At 43.2% G+C, this 13,227-nt stretch overlaps 1 protein-coding gene across 8 annotated transcripts in view; it reads left to right on the top strand.

Annotated features, from left to right (window-relative positions):
• The first annotated feature begins 417 nt into the window (after window positions 1-417).
• The window catches only part of RAD54L2 (RAD54 like 2), a 117,863-nt gene continuing 105,053 nt past the window's right edge, over window positions 418-13,227 (top strand). For 2 of the 8 annotated variants that reach the window (XM_042979046.1, XM_042979042.1), the window contains exons 1-2: window positions 2,169-2,356; window positions 4,615-4,759. The gene's annotated coding sequence lies outside the window, so the exon portion shown is untranslated. Of the gene's footprint in view, window positions 442-2,168; window positions 2,357-2,586; window positions 3,007-4,614; window positions 4,760-13,227 lie in introns of those variants that run through there. The other 6 variants (XM_042979045.1, XM_042979043.1, XM_042979044.1 and 3 more) reach the window with 6 other exon arrangements.

Below are 13,227 nucleotides of genomic sequence, written 5' to 3' on the forward strand. Positions count from 1 at the left end.
TGGAATGAGGAGGTGGTAAAACAGGGTAAAGGTAGAGGGTGTTTTTTCCAGGTGTGAGTTCATAGTGATGGAGAAGGCCTAGTTCTAGTTTCTGATTGACTAGCAAGTTGCTGATGTGTTTTGTCTCAGGAAGATCTCAGATTTTTAAACCTCGTTTGAAGGTAGGGCCATCAATAGGTAGGTATACATGTAACTCACTCTAGAAATTCCCCCCCAATAGAACCCATTTTCCTACAGGTGGATTGGGGATAACATGATCTCCAAAGGTAGTTGTGAGAGCATAACATCATCCAAGTAGTCAGGGAAGCTTTGGAAGTCAAGGAAACCATGATATCACAGAAGGGCAATAGCATCTTGGGAGGAGGGAATGGAAGGGGCTTCTATTACCAGGGGAGCCAGCCCTGGCCCTTGTTGCTCCAACCTCAGTGACAAAGGAGGAACGTAAGTGTGGGTATCTTTGATGGTTGTGTATTTAGTCTTTTAGGGGGGAGATAAACAATAAGATTCTTTTTTCAAGCCTCTGCCCAGCCTCACTGGTCTCTTTCTTCTCCCTTTGGTCATCTTTAAGATTCTTGTCTAAATTTGCTTCAGCCCTTGAGACCAAATCCGTTTATGTGCCACATACCAAGAGTCCAAGCTAAGAGACCAACTGGGGAAAATGCAAAGCATGGAGCAGAAAGGCATCAGAATGCTAATCTGACCTCAAGATGCTGAGAGAAGTGAACCAGCTTTTGAGGGATCCTTTGTCCTTTAAGAGCCTAGGATGAATTCCTCCTACTTGAGGGAACGCAGAGCCTTCAAAGGTTTTGAGTGTGCTTTCTAACCCAGGAGACTGATGTTTCCAAATGGCTATCACAATGCCTTTAGACAGGCAGAGCCCTTTCCTTACTCCCAGGAGATAATCTAGAAGGAAATATATGTGTGTATATGTGTGACACAGTGACAAAATTTCATTCAGGTACAAGTGACTGATATCAGAGGCCTTTGGAAAGTCTCTTCAGACAAGGGAGAAGGGTATCAGGGTAAACTTTCCTGAGTGTCAGTAGCCACAGGACTGAGAATGGGAAATTTGAGAACGTGTGAAAGCTGTAATACTTTTTGGAGCACCTCTGAAGATATAAATTCCCACCCATAGTTTGGAACACACACTTGTATTTTTATAACCTAATTTGTTCCAAAAATAACTATGTCTGATATCCAGAAGTGTGAAGGCTCAGAAGAAAAGGGAAGTGGGGAAGAGAAAGGATTTTTTATCCTCTTGATTTTGTGAGGAAAACAAAACAAGTCTTCCAAAAAAAAAAAAGATCTGCTTTTATAATTTTCTCAGCATCTTGCCAGTGTTCACTTACTGGGAGGAAGAGGAGGAGGAGGAGGAGGAGGATAAGACCTGGGGCTGTAGTGGAGAGAGCTGACAAAATACACTCTTCTCATTAACTGGCGCCCACAGGGCAGCAATTCCCAATTTAAGGAAGGAGAATCTGCATCCTTACCCTTCCAATCGCTCCATACCCACCAGCCCTCCGCCCCCCCCTTCCCCGTGTCAGTGATTTAAAAAGCCCTTTCTTGTCCCTGCTGCTCTTTTCAGGAAATTCTGAAGATAGCCTCAGACAACAGGAAACGGGACAGGAGGTGGGGGTGGAGGGGGGGAAAACCGACAGTTACATGGTACACATCAATTTCATGGGTCCTTGAGGGCTGTGCACAACCTCTGTAATGAGACGGTAGTAATAGCAGCGATCATCATTGGCAGCATTGCCAATGACCGTGCCTCAATGTTGAACCCCTATCTCCGTGCCAACCACTTGCATCATCGCATTCAATCCTCACAAGCCTCCCCCAAGCGAGGAACGAGGAGGAACCGAGGCTCAATTGAAGCACTGGTGGCTGGTGGGGTGCAAACCCATTCTGTCCCACCCACCCCGGAACCGTTCCCAGGTGGATTCAGGCCTGGGATTTTCGTGCCACATTCACTCCTGAAACGGTCATCTGTAGCACAGATGGTTCTATCTAGGGACGAATTACGGTCCACCCGGCACTGGGAAAGAACGGCCTCCGGGCAGCTCTCAGCGGAACTTTCCTGTCGGCGGCGCGTGTTCCCGTCCGGGCGGCCGGGCGCGCGGTCCAGGAGGGGGACACTTTCTGGCGCGGACCGCGAGAGGAGTCTGCGAGCGCCGCCGCCGGAGAAGACCGACTCTCGGCCCGAGCCAGCCCGCGGCGCCCGGGCCTGGCCGGCCGCTTCCCGCCTCAGCCGCCACCTCCGCCCCCGCCGCCGCAGACGCAGCCGAGCAGGAGAAGCGGGAAGCGCAGCCAGTTGGCCCTGCCCGGCCCGGCGCGGCCCGGAGCCGCGGCGCAGGAGGTGAGTGCCGGTGCTGGCCCCCGGCTCCGGGCTTGGGCCGCCGGGACGGCAACAATGGGGGCCGAGTGGGGACGCGGCCCGGGCCCGTGGCGCTCAGCGGCCTGGGGCAGCAAGCCCGTCCCAGCGGCCCGGGCCTTGGGGCGCTGGATCCCCACTGGGGAACTCCAGTGGCCGGAGCCTTGGCTGGGGTTTTGGCCTCGACCCGGGGCCTCTGTGGCTTGGTATTTAGTATCTTGGTAGCCAGGAAAGGGAGTCACAGGGGCTCGGAGACTTAACTCCAGTGGTGTGCGCTCTTGACGCTTAATGCGGACACCCTGGAAGCTAACCATAGTGGGGTGGATGTGGGGGGGGGGCTTGCGTTTGGAATTCTAGGGCCCTCCGTGTGCCTGGTCCCTAAGGCACATCGGGATGTGTCTCCCCCCGCGCCCCCTCTGTCCCACGTCTGTGAGCTTGGCCGACTGGGGTCTGGCTGGGGAGTAGAGGCACTGGGAGTTTAGCTTCTCTGGGGTAACCCGTGATTGGTTCCTGGAACGACTGGAAGCTCAGCTGGGCACAGAGGAGTTGAGCAAAGAGCTGGATTCTCTGGCCCAGATGTATCCTGGCGTTGAAGGGTTCTCAGGCAGGGAACTGAATGTCACCAGAGTGTCACGGTGAGTAGCGTTGCCTCCCTTGGTGTTAGGGTGAGCTGGAGTTGTGATTTGGAGAGTGTAGAGAAGTGTTGGTAGGCTGCCGAGTTTGGTAGGTTGCTTTATGTGGGCCACGGTGATGGCAGCCTGGGAGATGAACAGGAGAACTTTGCAGAGTGGGCTTTCTGATAGAGAATGACCTCTTACTGCGGGGGAGTGGGTGACTCAGATCTGTGAGAATTCCTGTGCTTGCTAGTGGATGTGGCTGACTATGTTAGTGACTGGACACCAAGGTGGATGGGGCTGGAAAGGGCTTTTGGGGGCTGAAAGAGTTTGTTCCAGAGTAGAAGACACTGTGGAATCATTCCTTTTCACTCCAAGTCAGAATGGTAGCTGTCCTTGACAGTATTTTAAGTAAAGAATTTCTTTGTGGTATTTGGATCCAAAGCTTTCTTCTGTACTTTTCTTTTTTTTTTTTTCCTCCTGTTTTTGAATTGTGACTCATACTTTCATTTCAGCACTGTGGCTATTGTTTGTAATGCTAGACAAACTTAGACACCATAATATATGTAAATTCTAGGGGTTTTCAGTCCAATTCTTAGAAATCTAAATTAATTTCAGAGCCTGTTTTCACTAATTTGTGTGTCATTGTTTAATGTGTGCAACTCTACAGAGGGATGTGAAAACCCTAACAGTTTATGTTGTTAAATGTTCTTTGTATCCCTAATCCATGAAACTTCATTTTCTCCTGCTGCCATGAAGTCATTATGTTGAATCTGTTAAAGCTTAGTGATTGCCATTTGAGCTTTTACAGAACATTATCTTCTTCACTAGAAGTGTTGTCCGTCTTCAGTGAATTTGGTCTGCACACTGTGTCTCATCTGTATTATTGAAGGCAGTGTGCAAACTCCAGCTCTGAGGCCTGCAGCTGTGCACCAGAGCTCTGTGTGTAGCATTCAGGCAAAGTTGGTGTGTTGTCTGTAGATGAGGTATGAAACTCTGTACAACAAATGGCAGTATCAGACCATTGCACCTTCTGAGTTTATTTAGAGTGTTAAGAGGTACTGCCCAGTTGGAGTCTATAAATTTTCAGTGAAATGTGAGGTAATTCTGACTATCTGTAGGTTGTACTAATAGTTCTGGTTTCCCCCCCTTAATCTTTAAAAAATCCTGTATGTCCCTTGATTTCTGTCTCTCTTAAATTTTTATATTTTAAATAGTTAACTCTTTCATAAACCAGTGTCTGTTGAATTATGACAGGTACTGTGTTGGGCATCTTTACAATGGTAATATTTTTGGCATTTTAATAGTAGTTTTTAGTTCAGAAGTGGCTATAGGTCTGTGAGAGAAGAAGTGGTTCAGGTATATTATGCTTTTAATTGGTAAAGCTGCTGAATGAAGTTTTTTATACAGTATTAATTTTGACTAGTGTAAATTGATTGTCTTCATATATTTTCATGAAAAAGGTGAGCTATAATGTGTTCACATTAGTATGGGATTGTTTTTGCATTAATTTAAATACACCTGTTAACTTTAAGTATTTCTGTAGACAAACCACAGGTAACATTTTGTTTCTGTGTGTGTTTGTGAATAGTGATTTATAAATACTGTATATGTGCTTGGGTTCCCCAGGAAGCCGTCACACTTTCCTTTCCACTGTGGTTTGGGAGCATGAAGGCGTTGCTTACCCCCTTTGTCTGGTTCACTGTATGTAGGCTGGGAGTGTCTGCTGATCACTTGGAGTGCTGTCCCCTAGAACAGGAGGAATAAGATTGAGGTAAGGCTCAGTCTATTTGAAATTGCTTGCCTCTTGGTTTTCACTGCATACAATATAATGTAAATTATATTTGAAAAAAAATTTTTGCCTTAATCGTTAATCTCCATTCTGATCTAGTAGAATGAAATTCTGTCCTTTGCTCTCTTCTCTCTCTGTGTTTATATTTTGGCCAAAAATCCAAGGCACTCACATGATAAATTCTTTAAAATATCTTTCATTTTCTGTCTAGAATGTTCACTTGATCAAAGAAAAGAAAAAATGGTTTACATATGTTGTTTTGAAAAAAAAAATTTTATTATTACATTTTATTTATTTTTGATAGAGCACAAGTGGGGGAGGGGCAGAGAGAGACGGAGACACAGAATCCAAAGCAGGCTCCAGGCTCTGAGCTGTCAGCACAGAGCCCAATGCGGGGCTTGAACCCACAAACCGCGAGATCATGACCTGAGCGGAAGTCAGAAGCTTAACCGACTGAGCCACCCAGGTGCCCCAACATATGTTGTTTTAAAAGCAAAGTGATTGCTGAAAGAAGTGTTTTTGAATACCTCTTAGTCAAATGGATTGACTTCAGAAACTCTTGGAAAGAAGCCTTAGAGTTTTTGCTTTTTTTTTTTTTATTTTTTTAACGTTTATTTATTTTTTGAGAGACAGAACTTGAGCAGGGAAGGGGCAGAGAGAGAGAGGGAGTTACAGAATCCAAAGCAGGCTCCAGGCTCTGAGCTGTCAGTACAGAGCCCAATGCGGGGCTCAAACCGACAAACTGTGAGATCATGACCTGAGCCGAAGTCGGACACTTAACTGACTGAGCCACACAGGCGCCCTGTGATTTTGCTTTATGTAGGAAAATTCTGAGGTGTCTAGTACAATAGGAAGGGCATGGTCTTTGGAGTCATCCCACCTCTACTTCTTTCTTGCTTTTTGACCTGGGTAAGCTGTTAACCTTTCTGAGCCTTGTTTTATTTATTTATTTTTTTCCTTCTGTAAAATGAGGATAGTATAACCTTCTCTGCAGATTGTATTGGGGACTGAAGATGAAGGCCTAGTACTTTGTAGGTAGTCAGTGCTTGCTGTTAGTAGTAGTGTCTTGCTCTTAGTAGCTGTTGGTGTAGTTAGAAGTAGTAATGGGGGCACTATTTTCAGTAGTATTAGTAGTAGGAGCATAGCCAGGTGCTGTGCATGGATGAGGGGCTCAGTTTCTTTGTCTGGTGAGGAAGGCAGCCTGCTGTCTGCACCTGTTTGTACTCTGGACAGGTGAGAGAATTGCCGAGGTAGTCTTTATCTAGTACTGGTGGGCAGGAGTCCACACTATAAAGTCCAAGGTCATTCCTGGCACTGGTAGGTTTTTTTCCTGGCAGTTTCTATGGAGAAGCCAGGAGGTAACTGTTCGGCATGTCCTTGTTTTGAGAACTGTAAGCATTCCCATTTACACTGCTAGAGTATGACAGGCAGCATCATGTTCTGTGTATCCCATGGTCAGGATGTTTCTCTAGCTTTCGTCTTATCAGAGACCTGGCTTTGGTCTTTTTGCTAGGAAGGCTCCAGATGCTAGAGAGATTTGTCATCTTTCTCTAATTTGGGGTATTTTGATAGAATATAGCACTCTGTTCAGAAAGTTTTTGATGAACAGAAGGTTGACAGCCTTTGTTACAGAATTGTTCAGTTTTATTTTTTCCCTATGGGAGGAAAAAAAGAAGTCAAGAGAAAAGTAAGAATAAGTATAAGCCAGATAGAAGTAATTAGAAATAACCGGCCATACAACTCTTCCAGTTTTCCTTAGTCAAATCCCTCCTCCATTGTGGCTGGTCTTTAACTTCTGTTAAAAGTAAATAATATTCCTTTAGCCTTAAAATACTGTGAACATCTAGATCCTAGTATGTCTCTATTTCAACATCTCACCTTTAGACTCAGCCACTCCTGTGTCTTCTTTCTAGTCCCTCTTCTGCCACAATTTCTCTGGCACTTGATGCTGTTGTTACAGTGAACTTGAACATCCCAGCATGCTGAAGCTATTCCTCTCCTAACTTTCTTCCCCATTCTAGTGATTTTCTGACTCTTAGTCTTGCATTTACCAGGAATTAAGGCACCACCATCTCTTAAAAGATTCTTTGATTCTTTCTGGATTAAGCTGAATGCCTCTCCTTTATCTGGCCATTGCAGTTCTGTCCAAGCTTCTTTCATAATTACTCTGTACACTGTACTCTTAACTTTTGGTATATTTGTATGTTTTACAGGCTAGGTTGTAATCTGCTTGAGAGCAGGACCTTGTCTTATTTATCCTTATATCCTAATACCTAACCATCTCTGGCACTGAGTAGCTACTCAGTAAATCTTTGTGGAATGAACAAATGAATGACCTCTGCATATGAAGTGACAGGAAATCATTCCTTGTGGAGCTGGTGGTGTGATGAGTGTTCTGATTTTAAGGCTGTGTCTGATCCTGGCTGAAACAGTGCTTCTGCCTTTGTACTTACAGGTTGTTAAAAGCAATACTTTATTTTGATTGAAAATGTGTTGCTTATTCCATATGTTCATAGTTTTCAGGCTGGGGGGGCTATTACTTGCTTTCTGTGGGTCTGGCAAAAGTTTCATTTGGAAAAAATGGAAGTTTTTCGTTGGTATTATCTAGATTTTCCTTTGGCCATTTACTGCTCTGAGCACTTTGTCCTCATGCACGAAGAAGAGTGACTAGTCAGTTTGGGTCACAAGGTCTCCAGACAGCTAGTGGCCAGCCTGGGAGTGTGTAACGAATTTAACACCAGGATGTTGTGACTTTTACCGGCTGATGGACCTTTTGGAATTGAGCTCAATGTCACCATTTTCAGGATACAAGATTAGTTGCTCAAACTTTATTCAGGAATTTGAACTCAGTGACTATGAAATTATCTGTACTAGTTCTTTGCTTAGCCTAATACTGTACTAAAACTGGAACTGATGAATTAATTCTTTGTTAGGAGGCTATGTGTTCTGAGTTACTAACCTAGAAATTATGGAATTGTGCCAATTTCATAAGTCACCCTCTTGGTTCTTCTTTGTGGTAAGATAACTTGAGGGTGTACTATCTAAATTGATTTACATTTTCATGGTTGATCAGATCACATAAGAATCCCACTGAAGGCCAAGTGTGAGGAACCTTATTAAAGCCTATATAATGTAGTCTTCTTTCATGCAGTTGACAAATATAACATACTGCAGAAAAGGAAAGCATGAGAAGTAGTTAAAGGTAAAAATTGATATGAGATAAGGAAAACTGAAACAAAGTATAAGGCACATTAAATGTGGCAAGCAAGTGTTGAAGATATTCTGTGAGCAGTGTTGAGATTTTGAGAAGGAAATTGTTGTAATGTAGGTTAGAAGCAATAAAAACAAAAATCATTTCAGCCAGCATAGGCACATTGGCTTTACTAGCGCCCACTTATGGTCTTAAAACATCATCAGTGAAAGTTATACATAGGCAGAAATGAAAATGTTTGCTTTATAAGTATACCTTGCACATGTATGGTATTACAGCTCATAACTTTCATATACATTTCCTTTACTTTACCCTCCCAACAACCCTGTGAAGCAGGTAGCCCCATTTTACAGTTGACGAAACAAACACAAAAGTGAAGTAGCTTGCTTTCAAGTGCACAAAGCCATTAAGAAGAAAAGCTTCTAGGTTTTCTGATACTAAGTTTTAGGACCCCTTTTATGTCCTTATAGGATATTGTTAGGGCTTCAGTTTGGGGGGACAGTTACCCCTTATTCCAGGCTTCTGGCCAGGAAAGGAAACCCACAAAGAATATAGTGCCACGCAGGGAGTAGAGCATCTGCTCTGTTAACAGTTGCCTGGAAACTCTGGAAGAGGCTGAATGGGGGAGGAACCTAGAGGGAGAGGAGCCCCACTGTCCTCACACATCACTTATTGGTCAAGAGAAAAAACCCAGAATCAGGTGGAAATGTTTTTTTGCAATATTTGACACTAGTAGTGGTCTTCCTCCTAACATAATGATGTATAGAAATTGGACCCCAAAAAATGTGGGAAAGAATTCTTTAGGTGTGATTCTGACTTGAGCTCAGGCTCTCTGCCCTCATTGTGCCTTCCAGTTCCACTGTGTTCCCCACACTGTTTCTCCACCTTTCTCTTCCCTACTGTTTCACCCACCTCAGCTTGGATGCTGGTTTGCCATGGCCCACAGTTTCAGTGCTGCCTTCCCTGGGTCTGAGAACCCTTTGCCTGCCTGACTTTGTATACCGTCTGTTCTGCCAGTTGCCATCCCTAAACTTTCACCTCTGGCTTCTTTTGTTAACCCTAGGTTGCTTAGTGTTTCTAGGGAATCAGGAAAATAGGATGTGTTGACTGACCACAGTTCCCACTGCTTCAGTTGAGTTGAGCTCTGACCCTCATGGTGCTCCTGTGCTGCCTTCTTAGGGTCCCATTCCCATAGCAACTGCTTGCATGTTTCCCAAAGCTCATTTTTTCTTTTTTTTTCTTTTTAAAATTTTTGTTTGTTTTGTTTTTTATTTTTAATATTTATTATTTTTGAGAGAAAGAGAGGGAGCTTGCACATAAGTGGGCGAAGGGCAGAGAGAGAGGGAGACAGAGGATCCGAAGTGGGCTCTGTGCTGACAGCAGAGAGCCTGATATGGGACTTTAACTCATGAACACAGACCATGACCTGAGCTGAAGTCAGAGGCTCAACTGACTGAGACACCCAGGTGCCTCTCTCTCTCTTTTTTTTTTTTTAATTTTAAATTTTTAATTTTTTATATTTTTAAAGTAATCTTTACCCAGTGTGGGGCTTGCACCCACAACCTGAAGATCAAGAGTTGTAGCTCCACTGACTGAGCCAGCCAGGCACTGCCCCAAGGCTCATTTTTCCCTTAGGCCCTAGACCTGCCCTCCATCTCCCTCATTCATTTTTTTTTTTTTTTTAAGTTTCTTTATTTATTTTGAGAGAGAGAAAGAGAGAGAGAGAACATGGTGTTGGGGACAGAGAGTGAGGGATAGGGAGAATTCCAAACAGGCTCTGGGGAGGGCTTAATCCCAGGCACCGTGAGATCATGAGCTGAGCTGAAACCAAGAGTTGGATGCTTAACCAACTGAGCCCCGGGCTCCCCTCTCCCTCATTCTTGACCGTGACCTCACTTTAAGGCTTGTGCTCCCTATTTTTCCCCCTTGTCTTTGTATCATGACACTTTCATTGCTCAGAGTCTCTTGCTTTGGAAAGTCCTTAACTTTTTAACCCCACCCCCACCCCGCTGATTATACCAGTAATATATGAGCACGGTAAAATTCAGGCATTTTTTAAGTAAGGAAAGGAAACCAGAATCCCATGTCTCAGTGTTAATCACCATTAAGAATTCAGTCTATATTTATTCACATTTTTTTCTACTATGTATGCTAATGTGAATGTATGTGAAAGAGAGAGGTAAGTAATTCCTTTTTACAGAAATGGGATCACAATATAGCTACTCCTCTACAAATATTTTTCAATATGTGTGTAACTAATATATAATATATAACTATATTTCCTTACCACCTGTTTTATCTAGGTCTCTTAATGCTTTGTGGTTTGGCTTAATGGTTTTATCTTGAACATTTTCTCCTGTTTAGTACATGTATCTATCATATATTTTAATAGTTACATGGTATTATATTGTATTGTATCAACTTTTCTAGTCCCCTGGTGACAGACATTTGTTTCTGTCTTTGTAGCAACAAGCATCCTTGTGTGTATATATATATATATGTATATGTGTATATATATACATATATATATATATGTATATATATACAAGATGCACCTCTTTGTATACATTATATACATCTTTATATACATTGTATACTTCCTAGGCAATCTCCTACAAATAGAATTTCTTTGTCAAAGGATACACATGTTGGGGTGCCTGGTTGGCTGAGTCAGCTAAGCATGGTACTTCAGCTCAGGTCATAATCTCATGGTTTGTGAGTTCGAGCCCCGCATTAGGTGCTGTGCTGATAGCTCAGAGCCTGGAACCTGCTTTAGATTCTGTCTCCCTCTCTGTCTGCCCCTCCCCTGCTTGCACTCTCTCTCTCTCTCTCAACAATAAACAAACATTAAAAAATTAAAAAACAAAAGATATGCATGTTTAAAATTTTTCTAGCAATAGGGGCACCTAGGTGGCTCGTCAGTTAAGCATCTGACTTTGCCTCAGGTCATGATCTTATGGGTTGTGAGTTCGAGCCCCCACATCAAACTCTGTGCTGATAGCTCAGAGCCTAGAGCCTGCTTCGGATTCTATGACTCCCTGTCTCTCTGCACCCCCTCCCCACCCTCTGCCAACTCACGCTCTGTTTCTCTCTCTCTCAGAAATAAATAAATAAAATTTTTCTAGACGTTACCAAATAACTTTAAAAAGATTGTATTTTTTCTTCTTTAGCACTGAACATTATCAATATATTTAATCTTTGCCAATTTGAAGCCTATGTAACTAATTTGTTTGAAGCCTAGATAACATTTTCTTGTTGAGGAGAATGAGCATCTTTTCATGTATTTATTTCATATATTATCGATCAATTAATTAGTTAGTTGATTAACCGGTGTCTCCTTTCTAGCATATTCCTGTTCTCTCCCCTTTTAGTTTTTACCTTACATGCAAGGTAGAACCATAATAACTTTACTTAGTTCTGGGCCTCTCATGCTACCCCAGCCTTCTCCTTCCTATCCTTGTTTCTTATCTAAAATGGAGTTTTACTGCCATTTCCGTACCACCTGTTTTATCTATGTGTCTTAATGTTTTGTGTTCTGGCTTCTGGTCTTATGTGTCTCCTGAACACTATTTCTGAGGTGAAATCCATGTTGTTGGGACAACATTTTTTCTTCTGGGTGTTTGTTCTCCCTTGTTTTGACCAACTTCTCACTCCCCACCGTCTTTGCAGGGAGGGAAGTCACGCATGAATGAACTTTTTACTATGGAAAATTTCAAACATATACAGCAACAGGGAGTATAGTGTATTAACCCCATGTACCTATCACCCAGTTTCAACAATTATCAGCATTTCCCCAATTTTTTCTTTCAATTGTCCTCCTCACTTTTTTGTTGTTGTTGGTATGTTAAATTTTTTTTAATGTTTATTTATTCATTTTATTTAAAAAAAAAATTTTTTTAACATTTATTTATTTTTGAGACAGAGAGAGACAGAGCATGAACGGGGGAGGGTCAGAGAGAGAGGGAGACACAGAATCTGAAACAGGCTCTAGGCTCTGAGCCATCAGCACAGAGCCCGACGCGGGGCTGGAACTCACGGACCGTGAGATCATGACCTGAGCCGAAGTCGGACGCTCAGCCGACTGAGCCACCCAGGCGCCCCTCATTTTATTTTTTAATGTTTATTTTTGAGAGAGAGACACAGAGTGCGAGCAGGGGAGGGGCAGAGAGAGAAGGAAACACAGAATCTGAAGCAGGCTCCAGGCTCTGAGCTGTCAGCACAGAGCCTGATGTGGGGCTCGAACTCATGAACTGCAAGGTCATGACCTGAGCTGAACCGACTTGGCCACCCACGTGTCCCTGTTGTGGGTATGTTTTAAAGCTAAATCTCAGACATTGTCATTGAGTGTATATGTCTTACTAATAAGAACATTCTGTTTTTTTTTAAACATCATTACCTTGCCATTTTCTACCCTACTAAAAATTAACACTATTTCCCAGATAGTGAGGACTTGATTTTTAATCCTGACTCTGATACCTGCTGTTTAACTTGGGCAATTTATAAGTTTGTTTTCTCCTCTTGAATGGTAGTGAGGATAATCATGATAATTCTGTCTCATCAGATTGTTGTGAGATTATCTCATATACTCCCACATAAAGTGCTTAGTACAGTGCTTTACCTACGTGGGGTGCAAACATATTTTGTCTCACTCTGTCTTTATTCATCCATTCATTCATTCAGCAGATATTTTTTGAACATGTGTGTTTTAGCTGAAGAGGAGACATTGACCTTGGCTTCTAGGATTCTGCACTGTCTTAATTCTCTGCCTTCCTCTCAGATGTGCCTTTGTAAAAGTCCTTCCTTTTGTCCCGTGGATATGGATGTAAGCCAGGTTTGTTGTTTTCCTTCTATTCCCTCTGTATCCTGGCCCTCAGAGACCTAGCTCTTCCACTCCCACCACCTCAGGCTCTCTAAGTGACTCAATTCTATAACCCTTGTTTCTTTATCAAGCAGTAAACCCACATTTCTTCCTGGCTTTTGGACATTTTTGTCTGACCAGGGGAATTACTGTAAAGTGCACTGAATTGAGTCTGCAGACCAGGACTGCAGCTACATCTTGGCCACTAACTTCATGGCTTGGGCAATTCAGTCACCTCTCTTGGTCTTGGTATTCTCGGTCAGAAGGACAGAAGGGCTGAGTTAGAGTCTGAAGTCCTATCCAGCTTTAAAAGCCTATCAGCTGTGAGGAGGTGGTTTTAGAAGTGTCCTACTCAACATATATGGAACCATAGCCACCATT

The sequence above is a fragment of the Panthera tigris genome, chromosome A2 (genome assembly GCF_018350195.1).
Source record: "Panthera tigris isolate Pti1 chromosome A2, P.tigris_Pti1_mat1.1, whole genome shotgun sequence".
In the NCBI taxonomy this organism is placed as follows: Eukaryota; Metazoa; Chordata; class Mammalia; order Carnivora; family Felidae; genus Panthera; species Panthera tigris.